The following is a 15,770-nucleotide window of genomic DNA, read 5'->3' as shown; positions in this document are numbered from 1 at the left end:
ATGGATGCAACTCACATAAACACTAGCTGCAAGAAGCATCCTATTAACAGCTAAATGTCCAGACCCCTTGGGTAGGCACAGGCAGCTAAAAAAAAAAGGGTGAAGAAATATAGAGAAGAGAGGGTGAGGGATGAACATGCAAGGGAGGGGGGTGGGGGAGAGGGAAACGGGTGGGGTGGGGTAAGGTAGGGAGTAAGACCACTGAGACTCCCGGATCCCAACCACCCAGGATCGTCTGAGTCCAATCAATTAGCCTGATGGCCAAAAAGACTCCATCGTGGTTGGTTGGTATGGCGACTCTACTCAAATGGATCATTTCATAAAGAGTGGAGTTTGACTAGTTAACTCATACCTTGTTCATTGGATCTTCCACTAAACTTGAGACTTGCTGGACTTGTCTCAGTATTCTCCATGTTTCTGGCAAAGGAATAGTTGGCTCTAAGAATTCTTCAACTTGTATGCTTGCCCGCTGAAGCAAAGGATGAGAGGATTGTACTTAGGTGAGCGCAGTGGACAGATGGGAATTGTACTCTCTAGAATATTGGAAATCGTGCCAATAGAACCAGGTGTTGTTAACTTGTTCCTCTTTCAAGGCCGCCGTTAAATACGTTATTTCATTGATTTTGTTCACCACAGCTATCCACTGGCCCACTGTCGGGGGTTCTTGGCACCTCCATATTTTGCGGAATGCAGATTTTTGCAACAACAACCAAGTGGATCAGAGACCTCCTATACCTGTCCCTCAACAGCAGAGTCAGATGTAAAAGACATAACATATAGTTTAACCTCTTCCTTTCGACATTTTTATATAAACGTCCTCTATTTGAACCCTGTCCTACCACACTTTATATTTCATCAGTCATCCCAATGGCAGGTTCCAGCAAATTGTATCCATGGTCAAGTGTTATTTTGATATTGTTTTTTTTGGTTCCTCAATTGTACATCTGAGATGAATATTTCTGAGGGGTTCAAGTAAGGATAACAATTCTTTACTCCAAAGCAGCTGTTGAAAATAGCTTCTTTTGTAACAAACACGCATGGCCTTGTATGCCCTCAAGAGGCATACTGTACAATTGTCCCAACAGGCTTGCTGCTTACCATTCATCAAAAGATCAAACACTCCTGTTTAGGTAGATTCTGATAGCTGCTATCTAACATCGAGATGCCAAGCCCACGGGGAAATTGTTAGCACCAGCCAAAGCTTTTTTTCATTTAGATTTGAGTGGAAAGGGGTGAGAAATTCTCCAATGTTTTAAAGTGCATGCAACCCCGAACAATGAACTTCTATATTTGCTCCTTAAATATACCATTGGAAGCCTTTTTGTCATATGTGTTCACAAAGTGCAAAAAATACTTTTTGATATTGTCAGAAATTCAGAGCTACCCTGTGTCCTGTTTCTGCTTCACCTATTATCTTACACAGCCCTCCTAGTTTTTATCTTGGACTACAGAATGATTATCCTTTATGTTGGAGAGATCTGAGAGTGAAGATAACAAAAGTCAACTGGGAGGGCTGGCACCATGTAATCCACAAACATGCCGTGTGTTGTCAGCCTACAACATGACTTAGGAGCTAAGTGCATTTCTGGCATATCAGCAGGCAGTATTCCATGATTGCCAGGTCTTTAACTGGTTCCTGCCAAGCCTATTGTAGAATGATGACTGGACAGGACCTCTCTCATTCTGGCAGGACGTTAAATGGCGTCCCCCCATTCTTGCTACAAATGCGCACCCCCAGGGGCGCTCAGTGTGGCAATTGGTGGTCAGCTGTGTCCCTCGGCGCATCATTGATCAGGGTAAAGAGCCAATGACATTGGGTCTTTACCATGTGATCAGCTGTGTCCAATCACAGCTGATCACATGAAACAAATGCCGATTTCTGTGCTGTCACTGTCTGAGGAAAGCTGAAACCAGCTATCTTGTGAAAGAGACCTTTACGCTGATAATCAGGGCACTGATCAACAGTACCCTGATTATCAGTGCAGTCCCCTCAGTGCAGCATATCAGTGCCCATCAGTGCATCCCTATCAATGCAGCCTATCAGTGCTCATCAGTTCAGCACATCTGTGCCACCTATCAGTTCCCATCAGTGCAGCCTTATCAATCCCTCTTCATCAGTGCCCATCAGTGCAGCTTATCAGTGCTATCTCATCCGTGCCCATCAGTGCCACTTTACCAGTGCAGCCTCACCAGTTCAGCCTTATCAATGCCCATCAGTGCAGCCTTATTAGTGTCCATCAGTGCAGCCTTATCAGTGCTCATCAGTGCAGTCTCATCCGTATGCATCAGTGCAGCCTCATCAGTGCAGCATACCAGTGCCCATCAGTACAGTCTCATCAGTGTGCATCAGTGCAGCCTCATCAGTGCAGCATATCAGTGCCCATCAGTGCAGCCTCATCAGTGCAGCATATCAGTGCCCATCAGTGCAGCCTCATCAGTGCAGCATATCAGGGCCCATCAGTGCAGCCTCATCAGTGCAGCATTTCAGTGCCCATCAGTGCAGCCTCATCAGTGCAGCATATCAGTGCCCATCAATGCAGTTTCATCAGTGCAGCATATCAGTGCCCATCAGTGCAGCCTCATCAGTGCAGCATATCAGTGCCCATCAGTGCAGCCTTATCAGTGCAGCATATCAGGGCCCATCAGTGCAGCCTCATCAGTGCAGCATTTCAGTGCCCATCAGTGCAGCCTTATCAGCCCACATCAGTGAAGAAGAAAAATTATAAACTTATAAAATTTTATAACAGAAACAAAGAGAGTTTTTTTCTCAAAATTTTCAGCCATGCAGTGTGAATATCTCCTAAACAGTGCAAGTTTAGGAGATATTCACTGTACCTACAGGTAACCCTTACTATAGGCTTAGCTGTAGGTACAAGTTAATAAAAAAGTCTTTACTTCCACTTTTAGAACTATGTTCAGTATAAAGAAGAACAAGGAGTCCTGGAAGTAATGGTTTAGCCACTGCAGAGCCCTGATCTCAACATCACCAGTCAGTCTGAGATTACATATAGAGACAGAAGGATTTGTTACCATTATTTATTTATTTATTTCAGGTACTTATATAGCGCCATTAATTTACGCAGCGCTTTACATATATATTGTACATTCACATCAGTCCCTAACCCTCCAGGGGCGTACGATAGCTTTTGCTATTCATGTGTACAAGATCTGTAACTTACTTGAACTTTTTTTGATGTTCCTTCATGTACATGAGCAAGATTATTTTTGTTATGTTTCACTATATACATTATTTTTTTGAAAAAAATTACTATAAAACATGTTAAAAAAAGAGACAGAAGAAATTGAGACAGCCTACATCCACAGAAAATCTGAGGTTTGGAACAGCCTACCAAGTTCCTTCAAAAAACTGTGTGAAAGTGTACCTAGAAGAATTGATGCTGTTTTGAAGGCAAAGAGTGGTCACACCAAATATTGATTTATTTATTTCAGGTACTTATATAGCACTGTCAATTTACACAGCACTTTACATATATATTGTACATTCACATCAGTCCCTAACCCTCAAGGAGTGTACAATCTAAGGTCCACAGAGTCAGAATATTATTTATTTCAGGTACTTATATAGCACCATCAATTTACACAGCACTTTACACATATATATTGTACATTCACATCAGTCCCTAACCATCAAGGGGTGTACAATCTAAGGTCCCTAACTCACATTCATACACATACTACATCCAATTCACCTACCAGCATGTCTTTGGAGTGTGGGAGGAAACCGGAGCACCTGGAGGAAACCCACGCAGGCACAGGGAGAACATGCAAACTCCAGGCAGGTGGTGCCATGGCTGGGATTCAAACCAACAACCCTAGTACTGCCAGGCAGAAGTGCTAACCATTTAGCCACTGTGCTGCCCAAATATTGATTTGATTCGGATTTCTCTTCTGTTCATTTACTTTTCATTTTGTTAATTTATTTTAAAAAATGAGCTATTAGCACTTCTATTTCTGAAAGCATTTTTACAGCATTTTTTCACACCCACCTGCCTGAAACCTTTGCATATATATATATATATATATATATATATATATATATATACGGAGAGAGAGAGCGAGTAATTCAGGTCCTTACGGGAGTTTATTTAAAGGTACATGCAGCAATTAGATGTGTACAAAAAATATATAAAATTATGTTCAATAATGTTTTTTCCAGACTTTAGCTTTAACAAACTGCTTACTGGATAAGTCAAGATTTTCATAAGCCTTTGATAAAGTCACCTACAGACACAGAGCACTCTGCTTCTAGGGTTATATCAGAGAGGAACTCCCTGGCATCACCTTAGATGTCTGTACTCTCTAGACCACCTTCACTGAAGGCTTGACTCTAGCATTGCATTGAACCATGTACTTGGAACAGAGCTTCTCAATCATGGTGATGCTGTCTGGGTTCCCTCCTAAGGGCCACAAGCACTGGCACCTGTTTGCCCAGGATCAGCATCATGAGTTGCCATGTGATGGGAGAACCTCTGTGATGGAATGAACCCCAAATGTGATGTGAGAACCTCTGCTGTGAAGGGAGGATTCTGATGTGACGGGGGACCTCTGATATGATGAAGATACCTCTGATGTGATGGGAGGGCTCTGCTATGATAAAGGAACCTCTGCTGTGATGGGGGACCTCTGATATCATGAAGCAACCTCTGCTATCATAAAGGAACCTCTGATGTGATGGGGGACCTTTGCTATGATACAAGAACCTCTGATCTGATGAGAGATCTTTGTTCTGATAAAGGAACCTCTGATGTGATGGGGGACCTCTGATATGATGAGGGACCTCTGCTATGATAAAGGAACCTCTGATGTGATGGAGGACCTCTGATATCATGAAGCAACCTCTGCTATGATAAAGGAACCTCTGATGTGATGGGGGACCTCTGATATGATGAAGGAACCTCTGCTATGATAAAGGAACCTCTGATGTGATGGGGGACCTCTGATATGATGAAGGAAACTCTGCAATGATAAAGGAACCTCTGATGTGATGGGGGACCTTTGCTATGATACAAGAACCTCTGATCTGATGAGAGATCTTTGTTATGATAAAGGAACCTCTGATGTGATGGGGGACCTCTGATATGATGAGGGACCTCTGACATGATGAAGAAACCTCTGGTGTGATGGGGGACCTCTGATATGATGAAGGGACCTCTGGTGTGACGGGCAGACTCTGATGTAAAAAGGGGCTCCGATGTGATTGCAGAACCTCTGATGTGCAGGATTCTGATGTGATGGGGGACCTCTAATGTAATGAAGGAACCTCTGATATGATGGCAGACCTCTGATATGATGAAGGATCCTCTGATGTGAAGGGCAGACTCTGATGTAAAGGGAGGCTCTGATGTGAAGTTAATTCCATCCAGGCAGTTTTGCCATTGTCCCTATAATGTGAATGGTGATTCTGATGTAATGGCAGACCTCTGATATGATGAAGGAACCTCTGATGTGATGGGGGACCTCTGATATGATGAAGGAACCTCTGATGTGATGGGAGTCTTCTGATGTGAAGTTAATTCCATCCAGGCAGTTGTGTCATTGTCCCAGTTTTGAAGGCAAAGGGTGGTTACACCAAATATTGATTGGATTTGGATTTCTCTTCCATTCGTTTACTTAAAAAAAAATAAGCTATTAGCACTTCTATTTCTGAGAGCATTCTCAATTTACAGCCTTTTTTCACACCTGCCCGAAACCCTTGCCTATATATATATATACAGTGAAGGAAAAAGTATTTGCTCCCCGGCTGATTTTGAATGTTTGCCCACTCACAAAGAAATGATCGGTCTAAAAATCGAATGCTCGGTGTATTGTAACACTGAGAGACAGAAGAGCAACAAAATATTCAAAAGAAATGCATGTCTAACAAATGATGACTGATTTGCATGTTCATGAGGGAAATAAGTATTTGATCCCCTTCACAAAACATGACTTAGTACTTGGTGGCAAATCCCTTGTTGGCAATCACAGAGGTCAGACGTTTCCTGGAGTTGGCCCCCAGGTTTGCACACATCTCAGGAGGGATTTTGGCCCACTCCTCTTGGCAGATCCTCTCCAAGTCATTAAGATTGGTGGCTGACGTTTGGCAACTCGAACTTTCAGCTCCCTCCACAGATTTTCAATCAGATGAAGGTCTGGAGACTGGCTAGGCCACTCCAGGACCTTAATGTGCTTCTTCTTGAGCCACTCCTTTGTTGCCTTGGCCGTGTGTTTTGGGTCATTGTCATGCTGGAACACCCATCCACGACCCATTTTCAATTCCCTGGCTGATGGAAGAAGGTTCTCACCCAAGATTTGACTGTACATTGCCCCATCCATTGTCCCTTTGATGCGGTACAGTTGTCCTGTTGCCATGTGATGGGAGACCCTCTGTGATGGAATGAACCTCAGATGTGACGGGATAACCTCTGCTGTGAAGGGAGGATTCTGATATGATGGGGGACCTCTGATATGTTGAAAGAACCTCTGATGTGATGAGGGACCTCTGATATGATGAAGGAACCTCTGATGTGATGGGAGATCTCTAATATGATGAAGGAACCTCTGATGTGATGGGGGACCACTGATATGATGAAGGAACCTCTGATGTGATGGGGGACCTCTGATGTAATGAAGGAACCTCTGATGTGATGATGGAACCTCTGAAGTGATGGAGGAACCTCTGAAGTGATGGAGGACCTCTGCTATGTTAAAAGAACATGTGATGTGATGGGGGACCTCTGCTATGATAAAGGAACATCTGATGTGATGGGGGAACCTCTGCTATGATAAAGGAACCTCTGATGTGATGGGGGACTTCTGCTATGATAAAGGAACATCTGATGTGATGGGGGGACCTCTGCTATGATAAAGGAACCTCTGATGTGATGGGGGACCTCTGCTAGGATAAAGGAACATCTGATGTGATGGGGGGACCTCTGCTATGATAAAGGAACATCTGATGTGATGGGAGGACCTCTGCTATGATAAAAGAACCTCTGATGTGCTGAGGGACCTCTGATGTGATGAAGATACCTCTGATGTGATGGGGGACCTCTGATGTGATGAAGATACCTCTGATGTGATGGGGGATCTCTGATATGATGAAGGAACCTCTGATGTGATGGCGGACCTCTGATATGATGAAGGAACCTCTGATGTGATGGGGCACCTCTGATGTAATGAAGGAACCTCTGATTTGATGAAGGAACCTCTGACGTGATAGAGGACCTCTGCTATGATAAAAGAACATCTAATGTGATGAGGGACCTCTGATATGATAAAGGAACCTCTGATGTGATGAGGGACCTCTGATGAGATGAAGGAACCTCTGATGTGATGGGGGACCTCTGATATGTTGAAGGATCCTCTGATGTGATGGGCATACTCTGATGTAAAAGGGGGCTCAGATGTCATGGCAGAACCTCTGATGTGAAGGGGGATTCTGTTGAGATGAGGGACCTCTGATATGATGAAGATGTGATGGCAGAACCTCTGATGTGAAGGGGGACTCCAATGTGATGGGGGACCTCTGATATGATGAAGGAACCTCTGATGTGACAAGGGACCTCTGATGTGATAATGGACCTCTGATATGATGAAGGAACCTCTGATGTAATGAGGGACCTCTTATGTGATGAGGGACCTCTGATATGATGAAGGATCGCCTGATGTGAAGGGCAGACTCTGATGTAAAGGGGGGTTCTGATGTGATAGGTGAACCTTTTATGTGAAGGGGGATTCTGATGTAATGGGGGACCTCTGATATGATGAAGGAGCCTCGGATGTAAAGGCGACCTCTGATGTGAAGGGGGTCTTCTGATGTGAAGTTAATTCCATTCAGGCAGTTGTGTTATTGTCCCAGGACTAGGTTCACCATTGAAAAGTAACATTTACATTTTTACATTTTTAGACTGGGTGCCTTGTAATTTTATTTACTTTTAAGTGGTGCGGTGACTGAAATAAGTCTGAGAAACGCCGATGAGGAGATAAATATATCCATTCCTTCTTTTTTATTCTTTAAAACTGTTAATGGTTGGATACGTGTTTTTATAGTGTATGTAAACTCCAGTGATGAATACCTCTACTCTATGGTATGAAGATGAGGAAAGGGGGAGGTGTCCTGTAGTACTAGCACACTTCCTGTCACAGTACCATGGCTTAGCATTGTCACCCTAGGACAGGTAATAGCAGGTTCACCAGATGAAAATAAAAGAAAAAATTAAAGCCTGTAAAAAAGACGTATAATGCAGTCACCATATCTAATGGCTGGTAAGCTGCAATATATTGTCTTTTTATCTTTGGGTTTAGGTATACTTTAGCTGTTGTTATTAATAATTATGTGAATTAAATGGAAAGGATTTCTTCAGTTGTATTCACTCATATTTTATTGTATGCAAAATAATTCAGTTACACTCATCAAACAGGTAGTAAAAAACAGTTAACAAAGAATATTTATGGGAAAAAACTAGTATAGACATACAGGTAAAACTTGAAAAATTAGAATATGGTGCAAAAGTTCATTTATTTCAGTAATGCAACTTAAAAGGTGAAACTAATATATGAGACTCATTACATGCAAAGCAAGATAGTTCAAGCCGTGATTTGTCATAATTGTGATGATTATGGCTTACAGCTCATGAAAACCCCAAATCCACAATCTCAGAAAATGAGAATATTACATGCAATCAATAAAACAAGGATTGTGCATAGAACAATATCGGACCTCTGAAAAGTAGAAGCATGCATATGTACTCAGTACTTGGTTTGGGCCCCTTTTGCAGCAATTACTGCCTCAATGCGGCGTGGCATGGAAGCTATCAGCCTGTGGCACTGCTGAGGTGTTATGGAAGACCAGGATGCTTCAATAGCGGCCTTCAGCTCTTCTGCATTGTTCGGTCTCATGTCTCTCATCTTTCTCTTGGCAATGCCCCATAGATTCTCTATGGAGTTCAGGTCAGGTGAGTTTGCTGGCCAATCAAGAACAGTAATCCCACGGTCATTGAACCAGGTTTTGGTGCTTTTGGCAGTGTGGGCAGGTGCCACGTCCTGCTGGAAAATTAAGTCAGCATCCCCATAAAGCTCGTCTGCGGAAGGAAGCATGGAGTGCTCCAAAATCTCCTGGTAGATGGCTGCGTTGACCCTGGACTTAATGAAGCACAGTGGACCAACACCAACAGATGACATGGCTCCCCAAATCAACACAGACTGTGGAAGCTTCACACTGGACGTCAAGCATCTTGCAGTGTGTGCCTCTCCATTCTTCCTCCATACTCGGGGTCCTTGGGCCTCTCCATTCTTCCTCCATACTCGGGGTCCTTGGGCCTCTCCATTCTTCCTCCATACTCGGAGTCCTTGTGCCTCTCCATTCTTCCTCCATACTCTGGGTCCTTGGTTTCTAAATTAGATGCAAAAGTTGCTCTCATCAGAAAAGAGGATTTTGGACCACTGAGCAACAGACCAGGTCTGTTTTTCTTTAGCCCAAGTAAGATGCTTCTGATGTTGTTTGTTGTTCAGGAGCGGCTTGACAAGAGGAATACGACATTTTAAGCCCATGTCCAGGATCCGTCTGTGTGTGGTGTCTCTTGATGCACTGACTCCAGCCTCAGTCCACTCCTTGTGAAAGTCCCCAACACTTTTGAATGGCCTTTTCCTGACAATCCACTCCAGGCTGCGGTCATCCCTGCTGCTTGTGCACCTTTTTCTTCCACACTTTTCCCTTCTACATAACTTTCTATTAATGTGCTTTGATACAGCACTTTGGGAACATCCAACTTCTTTTGCAATTACCTTTTTGAGGCTTTCCCTCCTTATGGAGGGTGTCAATGATGGTTTTCTGCACAACTGTCAGGTCAGCAGTCTTTCCCATGATTGTGATTCCTACTGAACCAGACTGAGAGACCATTTAAAGGCTCAGGAACCCTTTGCAGGTGTTATGGCTTAATTAGCTGATTAGAGTGGGACACTTTGAGCCGAGAATATTGCACCTTTTCACAATATTCTCATTTTCTGAGATTGTGGATTTGGGGTTTTCATGAGCTGTAAGCCATAATCATCACAATGATGACAAATCACGGCTTGAACTATCTTGCTTTGCATGTAATGAGTCTATCTCATATACTAGTTTCACCTTTTAAGTTGCATTACTGAAATAAATGAACATTTGTACGATATTCTAAGTTTTTTGAGTTTCACCTGTAAATAAGAAAGGACAGCAGATCAACAAAGATTTAGCACTCAGCAGGAGCACTCAGAATCTGGTGTGGCTGTGCCTTGTAGTCAATCGGCTTCTAACTTCAGCTTGTTCATATAAGCTTTGACAATAAAACCTGGAAGCTGATTGGTTTCTATGCAGAGCCGCACCAGGTTTTGCACCGTGCAGTTTTAATAAATACCCCCCTTATATGTCATATCTTCTCACCTCTAAAGAAAGACTTGATAAGGACAGACTGATATACATAATTTGGGTAGCAAAACAGAAATCTGTAATTATTAGCATTTTTTTTTGTTTAACAGAACTGTACTGTACAAGACCACAGCTGGATGGTGGCTGCAAATGGAAGATTGAAATAGTCAATACAAGGTTGTACGATATTGCCATCTAGTGGAATTCTGTCAACATGTCTAACCAACAAAAAAAAGTAATTTCCAGGAAAGGAAAGACATAGAAGTGCTCTCAGACCAGGGGCGTCCCTACGGTTGGTGTCACCAACTGTGATAACATTTGGTGACACCCCCTCCGACGTTCCCCGCAGAATAGATAGAATCTGCAGATTGAGCATAAGGGATCAGACTCCGATCCATTATGCTCCCCAATCCACAGATCCGATCCATCCTGCGGGGATCGTCGGCTTTCTTTACAACTTACCTTTTTGTGGAGCGGGTCCAGTGTCACCCCTTATAGGTTGCATGCTGACGATCCTCGCAGGATGGTTCGGATCTGCAGATTGAGCATAATGGATCGGAGTCCGATCCGTTATGCTCCCCATTCCGCAGAGCCCATCCATCCTGCGGGGATCGTCGGCATGCAAACTATACGGGGTGACACTGGACCCGCTCCACAAAAAGGTAAGTTGTAAAGAAAGCTGACGATCCCCACAGGATGGATCAGATCTAGAGCTTTCTTTCGGTGGTATTTGATCACCTGTGCGCTTTTTATTTTTCACGCTATGAACGAAAAAATGCCAAAAATTTTGAAGAAAAACAATATTTTTTACTTTCAGCTATAAAAAATATATAGTAAACTCAAAGTTGGTTATAAATTTAGGCCAAAATGTATTTTACTACATGTTTTTGGTAAAAAAAATCCCAATAAGTGTATATTGATTGCTTTGTGTGGAAGTTATAGCGTCTACAAACTGTGGTATAGATACTGCAATTTACACCATTTTTTTGCTATACAACACTGCGCTAGTTTAATGGACAATTGCGCGGTCATGCAATATGGTACATAAATCAAATGTACATCCTTTTTTTCCCACAAATTGAGCTTTGTTTTGGTGGTATTTGATCACCTGTGCGCTTTTTATTTTTTGCGCTATAAAAGAAAAAGACAATTTTGAGGAAAAAAAACAATATTTTGGACTTTTTGCTATAAAACATGTCCAGTAAAAAAAAAATTTAAATATCAAATTTAGTCATAAATTTCTGCCAAAATGCATTCTGCGACATGTCTTTGCTAAAAAAAAAACCCAATACGTGTAAATTAATTGGTTTACGGGAAAGTTATAGCGTTTACAAATGGCGGGAAAGATTCTGGGATATTTAGTTTTTTTTATACTAATAATGGCGGTGATCAGCGACTTTTGGCAGCGATCAGCGACTTATGGTGGGACTGCAGGACTGGGGCGGACATTCTGACATTGGGGGGTACTGACTTGGGGTCACTGACATCCCCAGTGACACCAATACAGTGATCAGTGCAAAAAAAAAAAACACTGACACTGTACTAATGGCACTGGGGAGGAAGGGGTTAACTTTATTATTCAGGGAAAGGGTTAACTGTGAGAAGGGAGTGTTTTACTAGGGGGCGGGGGGGGTGTACTGCACGGGAACACCGCTGATCGGGAGAGAGAAACTCTTCTGTCCCGATCAGCGTGTCCTGGAGCTGTCAGGGAACTGACAGAAAGCACAAAAGCACAACTACTGCAGCTGCTCTCTGTCAGCGATTGCCGCCGATCGCCAGGACATAGCCGGTAACGACTGGCTGTGACCCGGCGACTGACATCTGCGGCTGTGATCGGTGGGACAGGTAGGGTGGAACGTTGATTGGGCATAGAAGTGGGCTGCAGCGTCTCGCAGTGCTGATGTAGCTAAGAATGTTCTCTTTAATGTCATCTTCAAGTTAGCATGGTGATAAATTGAAACACAGGCACCAAGTGTGCTTAAAGCCCAACTACGGAAAATGTAAAGCAGTGGGTGCAGCTCTCACTGCGACCCCATCACTGCAAGGGTTAATTGCTTGTTTAGTGTATGGGAGAGGTTTTGCACTTTAACCACTTGCCCTCCAGAGGATTTACCCCCCTTCCTGACCAGGCCATATTTTGTGTTACTTTAACTGACAATTGCGCAGTCATGCAACGTTGCACCCAAATGAAATTTATGTCCTTTTTTCCACACAAATAGAGCTTTCTTTCTGTGGTATTTGATCACCTGTGTGTTTTTTATTTTTTGCGCTATAAAAAAAAAGATAAAAGAAAACAATTTTGAAGAAAAAACATTTTTGATTTTTTGCTATAAAACATATCCAGTAAAAAATTAAAAAAATCTAATTTTGTCATAAATTTAGGCCAAATGTATTCTGCTACATATCTTTGCTAAAAAATGCCAATACATTTAAATTAATTGGTTTACGTGAAAGTCATAACATTTACAAATGGCAGTATATATACTGGCATTTTTTTTTTTACTAGTAATGACAGTGATCAGCGACTTACAAAAGGACTGCAGGACTGTGACCATTCTGACACTGGGGGGGAACTAACTTGGTGTCACTGGCATCCCCAGTTACACCAGTACAGTGGTCAGTGCTAATAAAAAGCACTGACACTGTACTAATGGTACTGGGCAGGAAGGGGTAACATCTGGGGTGATCAAAGGGATAACTGTGTACTGTTTTACTATGAGGTTGTGTGCTGTGTTTCACTGCAGAGCCATACAAAGCAGTGTGCAGGAGCTGACAGAGGAGAGATCTGTGTTGTTTACGCCAGAGATATTTGGCAATCACCAGGTGCCATCAAGAAATCACCAGCCAGGACCCAGTGATTGACAGTCGAGGCCGAATGGCGGCGTGGGTACAGCACGCCCCCTATCAGGAACTGCATGTATATATACGTGATTTTGCGCACCCATGCCGCCCTGTAGCAGTATTTCTGCTATAGGGTGGCACGGAAGCGGTTAACGTTCCTGTTCCTCTGCTCCCCCAGTAGATGGCGCTCTCTCATATTCCAGCAGTGGACTGTCCCTTGGGTTGCCATGTGCAGTGCAGAGATATGGACCCTCCATTGGTCTTGATAACATCGGGAGCTTAGATCGCTGGACCCCAGGTGAGAAGATGCTGTGGGGACCAGTCTAGCAGCATGCAGGAGCAGACAATAGAATAAGCAGATCTTCTTTTCTATGCCCCTAAACCAGCAGTGAACCCTTGCAGTGTGGATACAAGGATAAGTTTAATGTTTTCCAGAGTTGGGCTTCAGGCACAGTGACATTTCACTTACATGAGTCTTGTTCACTGATGAGGCCTCTATCTGCTCTTTGCTAAACTGTAAAGCCACAGATGTAAAATGTTTAGTGAAGGGAAGAAAGTGAAGGTTTGACATACAAAAACCCAAAAGAATGTTCAAAGTGGAAATGCAGCGCCAAAAAATGTCCATTGATCCTGACAATATGTTAGTGTCTTTGCTACTTCCTGTGGTGCTACATTTTCACTTTGAAAATGCAGATGATGGTCAAGTTAAATATATTAGACACCATAGCAACAGCAGGAAGCCGCCACATTTCTGGGGTTTCTCAGGTCCCCCTTCATCAAGGATAAAATACAATGCATAAATCAGTATTTTAGCCCTGATAAAGGGGGACCAGGGGAACCCCCCAAAACACACTGCTTGGACTAGATTTTCAAATAGATTTAACTGGACTTTCAGCTACATTTGTGGCACCCTTTTCTCTTTACTACACATATTGCTGCCCCCCCAAGACCCATCTGTCTCTAGATCCAATCGCTGACAGCCCCAGATCCAATCACTGACAAATTCATGCAGACTCCACCTCCACAACATCTCCAAAATATGCACGTTCCTAACTCCAGAAACTACAAAGAATCTCATTCACTCCCTTATCATATCATGACTTGACTGCTGCAACTCCCTCCTCGCTGTCCTACCCCAACACAGGCTATCCCCGCTTCAGTCTATCCTGAATTCTGCGGCCAGACTCATCCATCTTACCAACCGCTCCGTATCCACCACCCCCCTCTGCCAATCCCTCCACTGGCTTCCGATTGCCCAATGCATAAAATTCAAAATATTAACATTGACGTACAAAGCTGTTCATAACACTGCCCCAAACTACATCACTGACCTGATATCCATCTACCACCCAAAACGCATTCTCCACTCCTCACAAGACCTCCTACTCTCCAGTTCCCTGGTCTCCGCCTCCCATGCCCGTCTCCAGGACTTCTCCAGGGCTTCCCCATCCTCTGGAACTCACTACCCCAACCCATCAGACTGTCACCTACTCTCCTCACCTTTAGGAGCACCCTGTAAACCCATCTCTTCAGAGAAGCCTACCCCACCCTGACCTAACAGCCGATCTCCTCCACTCCTCCTACCACTCCATCCCCCACAGCTATTTCCTCCTGTACCACTCTCCCCTCCCTCCTAGATTGTAAGGTCCAAGGAGCAGGGCCCTCGAACCCATCGTGTATTGTATTGTTACTGTACTGTCTCATGTACTGTCTTACATTATAATGTACAGCGCTGAGCAAACTGTTGGTGCTATATAAATACTGTATTATAATAATAGAGAGCTGGCCCTGTTTCAAAAATGTAAAAAATGGTCACACTATGTAGGGTTCCATCACCCCACCGACACATACAAAATCACAGATGTAGGTTGGTGTTTTTAATAACACATAATATATGCCAAAATTATAAATAGGACATAACTATGGCTTTCTACAAGGTGATAATGAAGGTATCATCCACTTGCAGCTGGATTTTACAATTATTATTGAGGGAATATTATTAAATGAATATGATGCCATCCTCTGATCTAGTATTGAGAACTGTGAAATTGGGAATCATAGGAGGTCATCTCAGCATTGGAATCCTTGAGAAACATAAGACATCAATTCAACCATTGCTGGATTCACACCACCGGCTCCCCACATTACTTTTACTGCCATCTATGAACTCTCTGTACAGGCAGTCCCCGAGTTACTAACATTCGAGTAACAGAAAGACTCGTACTTACAAACAAGTAGTGAGAGTAAATCTACCCCTAGGTAGGGAAATTCACTCCTGTAAGAGTTATCTTGGAAAAAAGGTGTCTCCACGGAAGGTTTATCACCAATCATTGCTTCCACGACAACCCAAAACTCTCAAAATCTAATTGTCAAAGGAATAGAAAGTGAACTGAAATCTTCTGAACAGGGGCACAGGCAGCAAAACAAACACTACAGGAGTGGTAACCATTCCCTTTGATATCCAAAAAAAAGGTAAAAATAATTTATTTGGCTGGAGCTACACTTAAAAAATGTACCTGTTCCAACATAC

This window comes from Staurois parvus, unplaced genomic scaffold (assembly GCF_062004578.1).
Source record: "Staurois parvus isolate SC_StPar_1 unplaced genomic scaffold, SC_StPar_1.0 ptg000124l, whole genome shotgun sequence".
In the NCBI taxonomy this organism is placed as follows: Eukaryota; Metazoa; Chordata; class Amphibia; order Anura; family Ranidae; genus Staurois; species Staurois parvus.
Note: the sequence above shows the minus strand (reverse complement) of the source record.